Source organism: Ursus maritimus, unplaced genomic scaffold, assembly GCF_017311325.1.
Source record: "Ursus maritimus isolate PB19 unplaced genomic scaffold, ASM1731132v1 scaffold_20, whole genome shotgun sequence".
NCBI lineage: Eukaryota > Metazoa > Chordata > Mammalia > Carnivora > Ursidae > Ursus > Ursus maritimus.
The window spans coordinates 49160704-49179255 of NW_024424453.1; the positions used below are offsets into that span (position 1 = coordinate 49160704).

The 18552-nt window shown below is 40.9% G+C and overlaps 1 protein-coding gene across 1 annotated transcript in view; it reads right to left on the minus strand.

The window, feature by feature from the left end:
• The window catches only part of LOC103680478 (myosin VIIA and Rab interacting protein), a 206289-nt gene that overhangs the window by 24659 nt on the left and 163078 nt on the right, over nucleotides 1-18552 (minus strand). The gene's annotated exons all lie outside the window — the stretch shown is intronic.

Here is an 18552-nt window from a genome sequence, read left to right on the forward strand (position 1 = left end):
GACATCCCAGGTTTACCAGGGCTCTCCTAAGGACCTGTTGGAACACAAAGGGGTAGCGCTCGTGCAGCATAGAAAAGCCCTTCAGGAGCTCACATCAAGTAAAACCCATGTAGGGCCCCACCTTCTCCCCTGCTGAATGCTGCTCCTGAGACCCCTTGAGAAGGGAACAGAAGAAGAAAGAAGGCAGCCAACTCAGAGCTAATGTGGGTCCACACGGTGGCATTAGGACTCCAGACTTCTCATTATTACATTTAGCCCTCACAACCTGACACGGTTGATGTTTTAATTCCATCTCTAGAGATGAAAAAACTATGGCTCAGAGAAGAAGATACAGAGCTGGGATTTGAGCCCAGAGACTTTGGTCTCCGAAGCCCACGCTCCTTCCCACCTGTCACACCACCTCCTCCGCGCATAATTCCCGGGACCCCATGGTCTGTAGGAAGTGACTGTGGAACTGAATTGTACTGAATAATCAGATCAGTGAACAATAGGTCAGCGAGAGAAGGAACACACTGACGTTCAGCAGAAGGAGCTTCTTGATTTGGTCACACCAGCCACCAAGCTACACTACAGAGCTTGAGATCTCCCCAGTGACAAACTCTGGTACTGAGCCCTCCTGAACCTGCTTAGGACTGAGCCAGCGAGGATACTCAGGTCACTCAGTGAAAAGGAATGTGGTCTGTAAGGAAATCTGCTCTAAGTGTGGTCCAGGCTTCACGGTCTCCTCGTTACTTTTCTGTCCCATATTACAGATGCTGTCTTGGCTAGCAGAAATGCCTCCATCAAACTACCAGAGGAAGCAAGGAAATTTATCCAAATGCCCCGATTTCATGTATTTTTTTTCCCTTTTCAAAGGTAAGAAAAGAAACTCCATATGTCCTCTTAAATAGTTGACAGAAATCTGCTAGAAAAATTCAATGCAAATATGTTTCAGCTCTCATAAGACATAAGGCGCTCTGGAGATGTCTCTACAACCCGTCAAAATACATCCTCCACGAACAGACCCCTGTCCCTGAAGTGACTTGATGAGAGAGGGTGACAGAGAATTGTGGAAGGAAATTGGAGCGTAAACCTAATAAATCAGCATTTGTAATAAAATGAAACTACGAACCATAACAGAGATTAGAGAACTGACCTCCAGGAATGTTTGGGTTCCTAAATCATCTAGGTTTTGATGGTCAAGGCCACGTATGAAAGAAATAAGATTTCCTGTCTTAATGGTGATGACAGAAATGAATTTTTGAAAATTCTGCACTTTCGTTCCAGAATTAACCCCCCTGGTCTGTATGTTTTCCTGAGGTCATGTTCTTGTTTGATGTCAGCCACCTGACACCCAGTGAAGGCCACTTCAGGACTGGCGAGGGTGCCCTGCTTGGGGTACGGCAGGCAGGACTTGCTTTCCCAGCAGAGGGGGTGATCGTGGTCATCAATCTTTTTTGCTTTTGCATACTTACTGGATGTTCCTCAGAAAAACAGTTCCTGATACTGAGTGGAAATGTTTGCCCACTGCTGGCGGTAACCGGGGTGTTGCTGGGGCACATGCTCACTTCTGAAGAAGCCCAGTGAGACGTGAAACCACCTTCCATGTTCACTGGGAAAGGACATGATCCTTTCACCTCATGGCAGCCTGGGGGATCTTGGGAAATGAAAGGTCCTCCTTGTCACTTCTCTGCGGACACCTTTCCAGGTGCTCCCTATGTCACTCAAAATAAAAGCTGAAGTTCTCTGCACGGCCCCCTGTCACTTCTCTCACTGCTCTCCCATCGCCATGTTGCTCCAACCACCTGGCTCTTTCATCAGTTCCTTAAACTTGTCCAGGTCATTTCTACCGTTAAGTCTTTTGCTTGTGTTGCTCTGCCTAGAAAGCCCTTCCTTTAGATCTTTGCCCGACTCCTTCCTTCTTGTCCTGCAGGCCTCAGTCCAAGAGACACTTGGTCAGAACGGTGTCTGGAAAGACCTTCCTGGACTCACCCCCTCCCAACTCCCTCCATCTTGCCCTCCTTAACCTTTTTCTTAGCCCTTATCACTATCTGACATGGTCCCCTGAACCTATTTCTGTATTTATCAGCTGTTTCTTCCAACAGAAGGTAAATTCCACAAGGCGGGTAACTCTTCTCTCTTATCCCTGCTGTATTGCAGCTCTTAGAATAGGTCAACAATTATTTGTTGAATAAATGGCAAATAAACAGGGATTCACACTCTAAAGATTGTGCGGCTACCTCTCACAAGGGATGCGGGCACGTCCTTATTGTCTCCTGTGAGTCCTGTCAGGCCTAAGCACCAGGAAGATCCATTCATTCCTTCACTGGACGGAAAATTAAGGACCTTTGCCTCTCACTGCATCCTCCCCTCCCCCAAATAACTAGTGAATATTTATCCCAACACCATTTATTAAGAAGTTTCTTATTCCAACCAGGGGTGAGAGGTAAGTGGCAATCATGAAATAAATTGTGAGTGAAATTTTAATATATTCTAGGCTGTACTTCTGGACTAGTTCATTATATCTTGTATCACTCTCTCACAAATTTAATTACTATGCCTTTAAAGCATACCATAATATCTTAATACAGAGGTCCTCTTCATTCCTATCTTAGTTTTTGTAAACGTTTCTAAATTATTCTTGACTTTTTTCCTATCAGATTTCTATCAGATTTTCTTTCTTTTGAGAAGTTAAAAAATGTCCGGTTCAGATTTTGATTTGATTTACATTAGGCTTCTACCCTAATTTTGGAAGAATTCGCTTTTACATTATCTTTTCTTCCGTCAGACTGCTACGTTTCCTGGAGACTTGCAGTTTTCTTAAGTTTTAATGTCATGTTTTTTTATTCCCAGTGTGGAGAGAATTCATTTCCATTTTATCTGCTCTCCCCAACTCCCAAACTTGGTTTGAGATTCATCTGTGAATTTCACTGCAAATTAATGGCTAAACTAGAAGCCCCTGACATGAGGAGCTCTATGTAAATCCTGGAATTGACACTTGAGCTGTATTGTGTAGTTATGCCTGACGATGTGCAATTATGAACATACCTGCTACTAACAGACTGTTTCTTTCAATAGAATGGGTTTTTATTTTTGCATCTATTTGTGTTCAAGGTTGCTGTATTCTTTTTCAGGCTCTTCATGTCTCAGGTAAATCATGATCTCTGACCTTATGTAGGCCTTCCCTGCTGTGTGGGGATCCTATTTGTCCACATAGTTTCCTTTCCCATTCTATGCAAGAGCTATTTCAAACCCTCTCTACAATCTCGAAACTTCAATTCTACCACCCCTTCACCTTCAGGAGACAGACTTGCTTTCCAGTTCAGAGAGCGGGGGATGGGTGGTGGGTGGGATGGGGGGGGTACAGGACATAAAACCAAACCTCTCCAACTTCCTGACATCAAATTTACCCACTTACTTGTATCTGGACCAAATCTGTCTGCTATTGCAGTGCTGATGCCCCATCTGTTTTCTGGACCTCATCTCCATTTCCCCAAGAGTCCCTATTGTTGGACATTTAGGTCATTGTTTCCCTACAAGAATAATGCAATGCTTGATGGATTGCACTGATGTACCCTGGGATGCTTCAGTTTTTCCATAGGATAAAGGATGGAAAGTACAATTGCTGGATCAAAGGGTATGCCCACTCTGATTGCTCGGACTTACCCAGTAACCAGTGTGCTAACTTGCACTCCTACTATTTTGTGTGCATTAGACTGCCTCTTTCCCTGAACTCTTAGCCACATTGGTTATGGTTCTTTTTAATCATCCAATTTGTTAGGCAAAGTGACATTTTGTTATTTCAATTTGCATTTTTGTTGCTCGTCTAAACAAATGATGAACTTTGCCCCGTTCACGGCTGTTTTCCCAGCATCTCACTGTGCATTTGTTCAATGGGAAAGATGAATGCGCAAAACATATGCTAAGCTCTGGGCTACATGTTGAGTTAAATACAGTTGAAATATAGTTGAAGTTAAAGATTTTTTTCATATGCTTATCGGTCATTTACTTTTTTTTTTTTTTTTTTTTGGTGAATTGCCTGCTTATGTGCATTGCCCTTTTACCCATTAGCATTAGGAGGCTAAATAATTCTTTGCCCATTATATATTTAAGCAGTATGTCCTCCCAGTTATTGTTTGCCTTTTAATTTTATAGCTTTTGAAAAATCAACATGTCTTCCCTCCCAGATTTGTTGAGATATAATTGAGACATTTTAAGATGTATATTTAAGGTGTATAAGGTATCAATTTAAGGTGTATAACATGATGATTTGATACACTTATATACTGTGAAAGGATTGCCATAATAGGGTTAGTTAACACATCAATCATCTCCTATAATCACCTTTTCTTTGATGTGTGGTGAGAACATTTAAGATTTACTTCCTCAGCAACTTTCAAGTATATAATACAGTATTATTAACTACAGTCACCATGCTGTATGATCCCCAGTACTTACTCATTTTATAACTGGAAGTTTGTACTCTTTGACTAACATTTCCCCATTTCATTCATCCCACAGACCCTGGCAAAAACCATTCTGCTCTCCGTTTCTATGGGTTCGGCTCTTCTAGATTTCACATACGAGATCATACGGTAGCTGTCTTTCTCTGACTTATTTCGCTTAGCATAACACTCTCAAGGTCCATCCATGTTGTCACAAATGGCAAGATTTCCTTATTCCTCATGGCTGAGTAACACTCCATCGTACATATATGCCACATCTTCTTTACCCATTCATCTGTAGATGGATACTTAGATTGTTTTGATATCTTGGCTACTGAATAATGCTGACATAAACATGGGAGTGCAGATATCTCTTCCAGATCCTGATTTCATTTCCTTTGGATATATGCCCAGATATTACTGGATATTACTGGACCACATGGTAGTTGAAACTCCCTACTGTTTTCCACAGTGGCTGTACCCATTTACATTCCCACCAACTGTGTACACAAGGGTTCCCTTTTCTCCACATCCTCACCAACGCTTGTTTTCTCTTCTCTTTTTGATGGCAGCCATTCTAACAGGTGGGATGATGAGTGATGTTAAGCACCTTTGCATGTACCTACCTATTGGTTATTTGTATATCTTCTTTGGAAAAATGTCTATCGAGGTCCTCTGCCCACTTTTAAATTAGGTTGTTCACTTTCTTTTGTTATTGAATTGTAGGAGTTCCTTATATATTTTGGATATTAATCCTTATCACATATATGGTTTGCAAATATTTTCTCTCATTCTGTAGGTTGCTTTTTCATTTCATTGATTGTTAAAGAAACAATCTCCTTGCTATGCAGGTGCTTTTTGGTTTGATGTAGTTCCTCTTATTTCACGTATTATTTTGTTACTTGTGCTTTTGGTGTCATATCCAAAAAATCATTGCCAACACCAATGTCAAGGAGATTTTTTCCTTATGTTTCCTGAGGAGTTTTAGAGTTTCAGTCTTTAATTCGTTTTGAGTTAATTTTTGTGAGTAGTGTAAGATAGGGGTCCAGTTTCATTCTTCTGCATGAGATTATCCAGTTTTCCCGTATTATTGTTTTTTATTTTTCTTTATTCTATTTTATTTTTTTATAATAATTTTTTATTATGTTATGCTAGTCACCATACAATACATCCTTAGTTTTTGATGTAGTGTTCCATGATTCATTATTTGCATATAGCACCCAGTCCTCCATGTAATATGTGCCCTCCTTAATACCCATCACCGGCCTATCCCATATTATTTATTGAAGAGACTATCCTTTTACTATTGAGTATTCCCAATTGAGTATATGAGGGCTCTTGATTCTGTTTCATTGACCTATATGTCTCTGTTTATGCCAATACCATACTATTTTGACATCTATGGCTTTGAAGCATGGTTTGAAATCAGGAGGGGCAAATCCTCCAGCTTTGTTGATTACTTTGGCTCTCTGGGGTCTTTGTGGTTTCATACACACTTTTGGATTGCTTTTTTCAATTTCTGTGAAAAATGCCATTGGAATTTTGATAAAATTTTGATAGGGATTGCATTGATTCTATAGAAGGATTTGGATAATATGGACATTTTAACAAAATTAATTCTTCTGATCCATGAACATGGATTTTTCCATTGTTTGTGTCTTCTTCAATTTATTTCCATTTGTTTGTGTCTTCTTCAATTTATTTCATCAAAGTCTTATAATTTTCAGAGTACAAATCTTTCATTTTCTTGGTTAAATTTATTCCTAAGTATTCTATTGTTTTTGATGCTAATATGAATGAGATTATTTTCTTTATTTCTTTTACAGATGTTTCTTTGTTAGTGTGTAAAATACAGCTGACTTCTTTATTGATTTTGTATCCTGCCAATTTACTGAATTTGTTGATTAGCTCTAACAGTTCTTTGGAGTCTTTAGGATTTTCTCCATATAAGATCATATTGCCTGCAAACAGTGGCAATTTTACTTCTTCCTTTCCAAATTGGATGCATTTTATTTCTTTTTCCTGCCTGATTGTTCTGGGTAGGGCTTCCTGTATGATGTTGAAGAGGCGTGGTGAGAGTGGTAACCCTCGTAAAAGAAGAAAAGCTTTCAGTCTTTCACCATTGAGTATGATGTTAGCTGTGGGCTTGTCATCTGTGAGTTATGTTGAGGTATGTTCCTTCTATAAACAATTTATCAAGAGTTTTTATCATGAAATAGTGTAGAATTTGGTCAAATGCTTTTTCTGCATCTATTGAGAAGATCATGATTTTTATCCTTCATTATATTAGTCTAGTATATTGTATTTAATGATTTGTTTATGTTGAACCATTTTTGCATCCCAGAGACAAATTCCACTTGATCATGGTGTATGATTTTTTAATGAGTTGTGGAATTCAGTTTGCTAATATTTTGTTGAGAATATTTGCATCAGGGATATTGGCCTGTAGTTTATAGTGTCCTTATCTGGTTATGTAAAAGGGTAATGCTGGCCTCATAAATTGAGTTTGGGAGTATTCCCTCCTCTTCAATTTTTGGGAAGAGTTTAGAAGGTTTGGCATTTATTCTTCTTTAAATGTTTCATAGAATGAAACTCTGTACCATCTGGTCCCGGACTCTTCTGTATTGGGAGGTTTTTGATTACTGAGTCAGTCTTCTTGTTCATTATTGGTCTATTCAGATTTTCTATTTCTTCATGATTCAGTTTTGGTAGGTTGCATATTTCTAAGAATTTATCCATTTCTTCTAAGTTATCCCAATTTGTTGGCATACAATTGTTCATAGTGTTCTCTCCTGGTACTTTATATTTCTGTGATATCAACTGCAATGTCTCCTTTCATTTCTGATTTTATTTATTTGAATCTTCTCTCCTTTTCCTTAGTCTAGCTAAAGGTTTGTCAATTTTATTTTTTTCCCCAAAACCAGCTCTAGTTTCATTGATCTTTTCTATTGTTCTCCTGATCTCTATTTCATTTATTTCTGCTTGTTTTTTGTTATTTCCTTTCTTCTGCTAAATTTAGGCTTAGTTTGTTCTTCTTTTTCTAGTTCCTTGAGGTGTAAAGTTGGGTTGTTTATTGAGATCTTTCTTTTTTCTTAATGTAGGCATTTATCACTATAAACTTCCATCTTAGAATCACTTTTGCTACATCCCATAAGATTTGATATATTTTGTTTCCATTTTCATTTGTTTGAAGATTTTTTATTGCCTTTTTGATTTATTGTATTACTTTATTATTTTTTAAAGATGTTATTTATTTGAGACAGTGAGTGAGCAAGTGAGTGCATGAGTGGGGGAGGGGATGAGGTGCAGAGGGAGAGGGAGAAGCAGATTCCCCTCCAAGCAGGAAGCCTGAACTGGGGCTTGATCACTACCTAAGCCAAAGGCAGACACTTAACCAGCTGAGCCACCCAGGCACCCCTTAATTTCTTTTTTGACCTATTGATTTTTTAGGAGTGTGTTGTATAATTTCCACATATTTATGAATTTTCCAGTTTTCCTCCTGTTACTGATTTTTAGTTTTATACCATTGTAGTTGGAAAAGATACTTCATATGATATTAACCTTCTTAAATTTGTTAAGACTTGTTTTGTGACCTAACATATATTCTATCCTGAAGAATGTCCCATGTAAGCTTGAAAAGAATGTATATTCTGCTATTGTTGGATGGAGTGTTCCATATATCTCTCTCTTAGGTCCATTTGGTCTGAAATACAGTTCAAGTCCAACCTTTCCTTATTGATTTTCTGTCTGGATGATTTATACACTGTTCAAAGTGGGGTACAGAAGTCCCCTACCCCTATTGTATTGTTGTTTATTTTTCCTATCAGATCTGTTTGTATTTGTTTAATATATTTAGATGCTCCAATATTGGGTGCATACAGATTTATGATTTTTATATACTCTTGACGAATTGACCCCTTTATCCTTTTATAATGACATTGCCTCTTATTACAGCATTTGAGTAAAAGTCTATTTTGTCTGATATAATTATAACTACCTTTGTTCTCTTTTGGTTTCCATTTTCATGGAATATCTTTTTCCATCCCTTCACTTTATGCCTATGTGTGTCCTTAAAGCTGAAGCAGGTCTCTTGTAGGCAGTGTGTAGTTGGGTCTTGTTTTATTTTTATCCATTCAGCCACTCTATGTCTCTTGATTGGTGAATTTAACACATTTATATTTAGAGTAACTATTCACAGGTAAGGACTAATTAATGTATTTCATTAATTGGTTTCTGGCTGTTCTGTTGTTCTCTTGTTCCTTTCTTCCTCTCTTGCTGTCTTCCTTTGTGATTGATGAGTTTCTGTATTGGTATGCTTTGACTCCCATCTATTTATCTTTTGTGTATCTACTGTAGATTTTGCTTTGTATCATAAGGCTTACACAAAACATCTTATAGATAAGCAATCTATTTTATGCCGATAACAACTTAACTTCAATGACATACAAAAATACCCTCTACTCTCCCCCTTTATGTTTTTGATGTCACAATTTACCTCTTTTTATATTGTATTCATTAAAAAATTATTGTAGCTATAGTTATTTTTAGTATTTTTTGTCCTTTCGTCTTTTTTACTGGCATTAAGTGGTTAACACACTACCATATTAGAGTATTAGAGTATTCTGAATTTGATTATATATTTACCTTTATCCGTGTGTTGTATATTTTCATGCCTTCATATTATTAATTAGTGCATTTTCATTTCAGCTTGAAGAACTTTAGCATTTCTTGTAAGGCAGGTCTAGTTTTGCTTAACTCCGATAGCTTTTGTGTGTCTGGGAATGAATGAGGTTATCTGTACTTCATTTCTGAAGGACAACTTTGCCAGATAAAGTATTCTTGGTTGGCAAGTTTTTTTTCTTTCAGCATTTTGAGTATGTCATTCTGCTCTGTCTTGGCCTGTAAGGTTTCTGCTGAGAAATCTGCTGATAGCCTTATGAAGATTCCCTTATAAGTGATAAGCTTCTTTTCTCTTGCTGTGTTTAAGATTCTCTTTTAGTCCTTCATTTTTGTTAGTGTTATTATAATGAGTCCTGGAGAAAAAAAATTTAAGTTTGACGTGTTTGGGGACTTATGAGCTTCATGAATTTGAATGGTCAATTCTCTGCTCAGATTTGGGAAGTTCTCAACCATTATTACTAAAATATTTTAAAAAATATTTTATTTTTTTATTTGAGAGACAGAGACTGGAGAGAGCAAGAGAGAGCATGGGGGGAGGGGCTAAGGGAGAGGGAGAAGAAGACTTCCCACCAGACTCAAGCAGGGATCCTGATGTGGGGCTTGATCCCAGAACTCTGAGATCATGACCTGAGCCGAAGGCAGATGCTTAACCTACTGAGCCACCCAGGCAACCCTCAACCATAATTTTTTAACGTAAGCTTTTTGCCCTCCTCTTTCTTCTCCTTCTTGGTCTCTAATAATTCACAGATTGTTTCTCTTGATGGTATCCATAGTTCACATAGGCTCTCTTCACTATTTTTCATTCTTTTTCTTTTGTTCTCCTCTGGCTGGATAATTTCCAAGGTCCTGTCTTCTACTTCACATGTTCTTTCTTCTGCTTGATCCGTTTTGATCTTGATACTCTCTATTGCATCTTTCATTTCATTCATTGTATTCTTCAGCTCCAGAATTTCTGTTTGGTTCCTTCTTATGATTTCTACCTCTTTGTTAAACTTCTCATTTTGTTTTATGCATTGTTTTCCTAATTTTATTGAATTGATTTTCTGTGTTTTCTCGTAGCTCATTGAGCTTCCTTTAAAAAGCTGTTTTGAATTCTTCATCAGGTAAATCACAAATCTCCATTTTTTTGGGGGTGTCAGTTACTGGAAAATTATTGTGATCTTTTGGTGGTGTCGTGTTTCCTTGATTTTTTCATGTTCCTTTAAGTCTTGTGTTGCTATCTTTGCATTTGAAGTAGTAGTCACCTCCTCCAGTCTTAACTGACTGGCTTCAGGAGTGAAATACCTTGCATCAGCTTTACCAGGGATCCTGAGGCTTTCCCAGGCCTTCTATGGATACTCCTGCTCCACACTTCCTTCTTCCTCCTGAGGCAGAATTTTTAAGCTTGTATGTCTTCTCTCAATTCTGCAGTGTACCAGGCTGAGTGCTGACAACCTCCCTTTTGCTTTCCCAAGAACAGTGCTATCCTCAAGTTTATGGCCTCTCTCTTGCTCACAGATTTAGTCCTGCCTTGTATGCATGCTCACTAGCCATCTGCCAAAGCTTGATCTTGCTATAACCATTGGAAGTGTACACAGGGAGCCAGCCATTTGGTGGAGATGTGTGTGGGTAAGGCACACAGAGCACTGGAGGTGTCTGGGCCAATGGGGAGACCTATAGATGAGGTGTCCCCATGGTGGGCAGGTCTTTAGATGGGAGTCCATGATGCAGTTAATAAGATCTGAGTCCACTTGATACGTTCTAAGCCCTGGCTGCTGTTCTCATAGCTGCTCACCATCTCCTAATCATGTAGCTTATTACTCAGTATTCTGAGTGGGGAGAGCAATAAACAGACCTCTTTGGTAGTGTCTTGCACAGCTGGGGCAGCTGGGTGCTCACTTACATGCTCTTACTTTCCCCCATGGGAGAAATCACAGGCCAAGAAAGGCTCTCTTGGCACTGAGTTGTGCCACCCTGGGAGAGGGGTGAGGTGGGTAAAGTCAAACTGTTACTTTTACCATCTCCAATGTGTTCAGTCTTGGATTTGTTTTTGCTCCAACAGTGTGCTGGAACTTCTCTGATGTACTCCTGGACTTCCGCATTGCTCTTGCAGGTAGGTAATCGTCTAAGTCAGTGTTCTCCAGGGGCTGCTATGGCTGAGAGGCATTGGAGCTGGCTCACGGGCCACATCAGGGTCCACAGTTGGGGCTGGTGTCCGTATTCCTATTACTTGATGCATAAGTGAGTGAGACTCCTCCTGGGAGTCTATCTAAATCATTTTAATTTTTTTAAAAAAGATTTTGTTTATTTTCTTTTTTACTTTTTTAGAGAGAGAGTGAGAGCACAAGCAGGGTAGGGGCAGAGGGAGAGGGAGAAGGAGAGAATCCCAAGCAGACTCTGCAGTGAGTGCAGAGCCCAATACAGGGCTTGATCTCATAACCCTGAGATCATGATCTAAGCCAAGAGTTGGATGCTCAATGAACTGAGCCATCCAGGGGTACCCTGGAGCCATTTAGGGGTACCCTAAATCATTTTCATTCTTTACAGTTTTATGGAGAGAGGTTCATAGTTTTCATCAAATTCCTGAAGAAATTGGTAAGCTTCAAAAGGCTAACAGCTATTACTGTTGAGTTTTTATCTTCCTATTTATCAGCTATTCTTCACTCAATATTTATGAGTATTTATGAATTTTCTACTACATGTCAAACATCGATCTAGGAATTTATCAAAATAATTGTTTTCCCCCTTTAATCTGTGAATATAATGAAAAATATTATTAGGTTTCCTAAAATTGAGGTTATTACATTCCTAGACAAAATTCTCCTTGGCTATTGTAAATTAGTATTTTAATAGGCAGTTGGACATCAATATTATGTGCCAGAGAGTGTGTGTAGAAACACATGGGACATCACCTTTGGTGTCCCAGACATCTTTCTGTTTCAGTTGAGCCATTTAATTGCTTTTATTTTTGAAATTATTAGTAAAGCTCAGGAAAAAAAAAATAGGCCATTGGAAACAATTTGTTAACATATTAAGAATTTTTTAATGTTAATTAACCAGTGAGGTAGTATGTACATTTTTAGAGGCATATGATTTTTGGGTCAGATTCAGACCAATTTTTTTTTTAATTTTAAAAGATTTTATTTATTTATTTGACACAGAGAGAGAGAGAGAGAGTGCAAGCAGGGGGAGTGGCAGGCAAAGGGAGAGGGAGAAGCGGGCTCCCTGCTGAGCAAGCTCAATGTGGGGCTTGATCCCAGACTCCTGGGATCATGACCTGAGTTGAAGGTAGGTGCTTAACCAACTGAGCCACCCAGGCATCCCCAGACCAAGTTTTTAAATAAATAAAGTAAACTTGGATACTTTCATTTTTTGGGATACTTTTAATTTTTTAATGCTAAATTGTATGGAAGTAATTTGTACCATGAATGACTGATGGATTTTATTGGCAAAGATCACTGGGCCTAGCTTCTTTCTAAGGATAGTTCTTTGACCACTTTGCCAATTTCTTCTGTCTGGATTTTACAGTCAGTTTTGCTCATTTTCTTCTTTAAAAATAGTCAGTATTTAAAAAATCATTACAAATATCAAAGTATTCACCTATAATTTAAAATAAATCTTATTTTTCTTATTTTTTCAAATGTATATACATGCTATTTTGATTAACATAAATATTTATGTAACAGCATTTGCATTTATAACTCATGTATTTGATCAATAGTAAAATATTATGATGTTCAAGATACTTTTGATATTTACAATGAGTTCTCATTCAGGAAAGACTCTCTAGGTGCTTTGAGATGAATGTCTGTCATCAGAATTATCTAATTCATTGAAAGGTTTGTTTGTTTGTTTGTTTGTTTAGTGGAATATGTGTTGAGTGTTTCCAAAGGCCATTTTGGCATCAGTTGGGATTATCCTGTGCTTTTAAAAAACAGTACTACTAAGCAATTTATTATAACGGTGAGGTGTCCTTCTATTAATTTCATTTTTGCATTCTCAGAATAAATGCATTAGTTGTATGGGTATGTGATTCTAATATTGCAACATTTGGTTTGCCAATATTTTATTCAGGATTTTGGTATTTGTGTTTGTAGGTGAGACTGTTATATATTTCTTTCTTTTGTTTTCATATTCTCTCTACCCAGAAGTGTTTTCCAAGAGCACAATCCTGCTTATTTTGCCTAACTGCAGACACACAGTATGTTCTTTGCTTTCTTTCGCCTCTTACTTCCTATGGTCCCATTTCCTCAGGGCATCTTACTTTTGGGCCTTTGTGGGGCAAGAACTCTGAACCAGTACCTTGTTTTTTAGACCTTCCTATTTGCAACCTTCCAGAGCAACTCTGCCTTTCTCTCTTCAAACTGCATCCGTCCTATGTCCCATTGTATTGCTGTGGCTGAGGCAACATCAGTTTTTCCTGGCCTTACCTGCATTTCACAGAGGCTTTAAGGAATCTTTGCATTGGAGTCTAGACAATCTTTCTCTAGTGCTCGGTTCATCTTCTGCCTAGAGAAGATGATGTTCTCTGGAAGCCCCAGTAATCCAGGAGAGAACCTGGAACTCTTCCCAGGCAGGGAGGCCCCTCATCATACACACAGGACACAGTTGTGGGAATGAGTGATGCCAATGACATCCTCAGTGGTATGGAACTTCCTCACCTGTTCAAGCCCTGTGGATAAGAGATGTAGCTCTAAGTGCACAGCTAAAGCTTCTTTTTTCCCCCTAGGGCAACGGTTAAATGGACAGTTAGAAAAGAGGTGTTAATTCTTCAACAGGCATAGTCCTACTGATGTCAGTCACTTGCAGGATACAAGTCAGTATCTAACACTATATTCTCTCTAGCACCAACTGGAGATGAACACACTCTTCTGAAATAGAATGTGACCTGGGATGAAAGACACCGAATCCTTATGTGAACCGTGTGTTATTTTACAAGGGTGAGACACACACAGACAAAGTTGACTTTATGTTAACACTGATATCAATGAAAAGTTTTTCTTGAGCACATTAAACTTCAGAAACCCAAGGCTCTGGGTATTTTGGAACAGTCCATAGATCTGCCTCCTTGATCACTGACCAGGACTGTGAATCCCTGTCCCTTGATGTTAGTAAATGGGTAGCAGCCAAGAGAAGATGCATAAATTCATCTCTTGTTTGGGGAGAAAGACATTTAATAGTTGAGAGAAGTCTCAATACTTTGATGAGAATTATTCCATGAAACTATACATATGGGAGATAGCTGCCGGTCTGTGACTGCCTTGTGAAAGCAAAGCCCAATGATCCAGCTACTTGTAATAATAATAAACAAAGGCACTTTAAATAAAATGCTTTCAGGACACCGACTATACAAATTTGACTATAATGCAAGAACTTACTAATCTGGGCCTTCAACACATACTCATGTTCCAAGAGCTTGATACATGGGACCCCTTTTGTCATATAAACAGTGTCATAAAGGATACTTAGGTCAGGAAACAAAAATCTATCTAAACTGTTACATATCTAGAACCAGGGAATTTTAGGAGCTAAAGGGACCTGGGGGACCACGGCTCTAAGCCTGGGAAGATTAGGGTGCTTGTGGGAGATCCAGCCCCTGAATGTAGTCTCCAAACTCAGGCCAGCAGTTCTTGGCCATTCCTTTGCTCCTTCTTTCAGGAATGCTGCCCTTGCATACCTAGAGGCAGATACTTCTCAGAACTGTTTTGGCCAGGACTTTCTCCCAGAACCATTGGCATGGCCATCTGCCCAATGGTAGAGGAGAAGCAAGTGCTCACTTCTGGGCTCTAAGGATCACATGGTTTGGAGGGTTGACCCCTAAAGTTTGATGGAATAAGATGACTTAAAGAAAAAAAAAAAAGACTTTTTTGAGAATCCAATCCCCAAGAGGTTTCTGGGCTTGCCCCAAGCTCTGCAAGCTTGTTCTTCTGTTGGTTAAAACTCAGATGGTGGTGACCATCCCTCCAGCCCCCAGGGAAAGTAAGCCACCTATAGGACAAGTTTGCTTACAGCAAAAGACTGACTCCAGTCAAGATAAAGCATGTTTCTAAAATGGTTCTTCTGCAGCTGGACAGGATTCTGAAGCCCCAGTTCTTATGTGGGTTGTCATACTAAGGGCCCTAAACAGCCATTGATGTCAGGGGTCTATGGGAACATGAGCATTCCTCTGCTTTGGCTCCTGGAGAGCAGGGCCAGTGGTGGAGGCAGGGGGGCAGTGACAGCTGAGCAAAGCTCTCTCTGTGTAAGGCAAGGAGTCTCTTAGTAAGGCAAAGGCCATCAGCAACCAATTGGGTATTTGGCTTTCCTTGCTGCCTACACAGCACTGAAGTACTTGTGAACTGAGGACTCTGCATTTCTCCTGTTTGGTTACTGACTTAGTCTGGTTTCACCCAGAAACAGACCTGAGATAGGGATTTAGTTCATTTGGAAGGCAATCCCAGGAAACAGTGGCGGAGGAGGGGGACATGGGGCAGGGGAGGGAAGGGAGACTGTTCATCACCACGGGTGCCTAGAGTTCAGTTGGCTGGGGAACTCGGGGAGTCAGTGTGGAGCTCTGCCCCAGAGTCACCATGCTCACAGAGGCCAAATAGCTGGGGTATTTACTTTCTTCTCGGCAGTCACTGGTTAGGGCTGCTCCCAGGCAGGGTTCTCTCTCTCTCATTTACAGCCTGCCTTCCGCGCAGGAAGAGGAGATCCTGCTGCATCAGGGGCCTTCAGGCAGGTGGAATTTGGGCCAATGGGCACTGCCATGGTAAAGAGATTAGGGGAGCACTGACCAATTCTGAAACAGTTACATGAGCCCAGTTCCACTCCCAAACCATGCCGTGTGCAGCCACGTGTGTGTGCACACGCGTGCTGTACAAACTAGTTGTGGTTGGCTCGCAGGGGAAGTTGCAGTTATTCTGATTCTGAAGATGGGAACGGGGGGCATTCTCCTGCAGTGTCTTTCCACTTATATTCTACAGAGCATGACAAAGCCCCAAATGTGGTTATAGACTTATGTTAGACATGCCAGGTGTTGACCGGAAATAGGTACTAAGTTGTTCCTTCAGTATCAGCAGACGGATGTTAACTCACAGCCGTGAAGTTTATTTTCCTTGAGGTTGTTATAGGGGATTGGGTATTTGCCGGGCTCCGGCTTTGTGCTAAATGCTACGCTGTAAAATTCAACCCTCACAACTCTCTCAGGGGGTATGATTATCCTCATTTTACAAACAAGGACAAGATGTGTGTATCCAATCAACCATGAGACCCAGGGCTGGGTCCCAGGGATCAGCTGAAAAACTTGGCAGGTGTGGGTCTATCCCAGTGCTGGGAGAAGCTCGGGGACCACAGGGCAGTTGCAGCTGCTGAGTGGAGGAAGGGCTGAAGTAGCCATGCAGGGCCTGGAGGGACAGGGACAGGGTCCAGTGGGAGGCAAGAAATGACCCTGGCTTGTTCTAAGCACTGGCAGTCAGTTAGGACACTAGCCAAAGTTCACAGAGTTTGCAAATTGCATAGTTGTGTTTCAAATTCAGTCTAATTTTGAAGCCTATCTCTATAACCTTCTGCTTCTAAATAATATTGAAGATATAAACTTGTATTTTTGTGTTCCCATCCCAGAGTAACCCATGCCTGATACAGAAAAAATATGTTATCTTTTTAAGTTTGCTACCCAGATTTTTACATACAATAAGTGATATCTGATTGATATTTTAATGCACTGATTCATGGTAGGCTGGGGAAAGATTAAAATTTTGACAAACTGACATATTCGGGAGCTTGAAAAAAAGCACCTCTCCTAGTTTCTCGCTCAGCGAGGGCATAGGGCAGGGTGGGGGCTTGTCTTAGATTTTCTCCCACTGGCCCCTCCTTTCCCTGTTCGTGTTCTGTCCAAGAGAGCACAGTGCAGATTGGTGGCTGTGACTCCAGAAGGTGAGGCCTGCAGGCTGACAAGGGGTGGGAGTCCGTGACTCATCGTGGCCTGGCAGGCTGCCGCAACAGCAGGAGTTTGGGGAGCCTTGTGACCATCAGGCAGCAAAGCCAGTAGGATGCAGGGCCATTGTAAGAAATAATGTGATATTCTTCAGTTACCATCTGGCTCTGAGTTCTGGCAGACAAATGTTACTGTCATGGGGTATTGGTTCAAGTAACAAGGAGGAGCAGAGCCCAATACCATTGAAGAAGTGATGGGCTGGAGCCCACATCCCAGAGTGGGGCTGCCTGTGAAGGCCAAGCTCCAGGCTCCAGCCCACAGTCATGGCAAGGGACAGATGTGTTCACTGTCCTCAGGCAGAGGACCTGACAGATTGAAGGGTGTGAGGACTTGATGGTTATGGAGGGTGGGATGGGAATGAGTGAAAGCTGTTGGAGGGTTCAGGGGCTCGGCCGTGGAAGATGGCTTCCACTTCCTTCTGGGCCGGCCCTTGACCATCTGTGCTGATTGCCGGCTTGGCCTGGCTCCTTCTATGTAGCACCCCAGCTCGGCTGTGGAGCAGATGAAGGGGCCCATTCCCCCATTCACGTGGGCTGCTGGGAACTTGTTAGCTTATATAATGTACTCTCAGAAGAGGGAAAAAACTGACTGCAAGTGCAAAGAAATCTAGATGTTTCCAGGCAAGATCTTATCTGAGTTACAGAAGAGGCAGCTCCTTGTAAGGGAAGGAGCCTGTGATCTGAGGCCGAGCGGGTTTGTGATGCAGCCCCCAGTTCTGAAGCTTACTCGCTGTGGGCCTTGGGTAAGTACCTTCAGGACAAGCCTCTGCATCTACTTCAAAGGGTTTTTATGAACTGAATTCACTAACATAAGCAAAGCACCAGGCACTCAATAAATATTAGCTTCTTTCTCTTCCATTGGCAGCAGTAGGGATATTCGGACTCTAAAGTGGCCAAGTCTAGCGTGGATGTGCTTTGAGAAGCTGTAGAGGGAAGGACAGGGGGCAGAGCACTTATTGGGGGTACAAGGGGCCTGGGACCCCCTTTCTGCCTGGGGTTTTTCCTTCTGTGGTATCCTAGCAATGTCCCTGGGTACTTGGGGGGGGTGGTCTGGGACTAGAGAGCAAATGGTTGGGGTTTTGGGGATTTTTACCCGTTTAAAACACCAGGATTCCACATAAGGTTTGTTTGGAAAATGATTTTGAGGCTAAGACAAACCCAAATCTGCAAACTGCAGGGCTAGATGATGCAGGAGGCCACGTTTAGCACAAAGACCCTGATCTGAAGATTTACAGTTGACTAAAGGAAGGACTAAAAACAGGCAAAGTTCCTCTGGGAAAAGGCAGGGGAGGGCAGTAACATGGCCCTTTACCAACGAGAGAGGCGGTGAGCATTAATTATAGGCTCAAAAGTAAAGAGCTGTCTTGGGAAGGATAGTTAGTAGAAAGAGAGGACAGGTCTCGGGAGGCCTGGGACTGGTGGGGCCCTCTCCCCGACTGAACCACTCAGCGCTAATCAACAGGGGTCTCTGGGGCTCTCCCGCATGCACGGGATG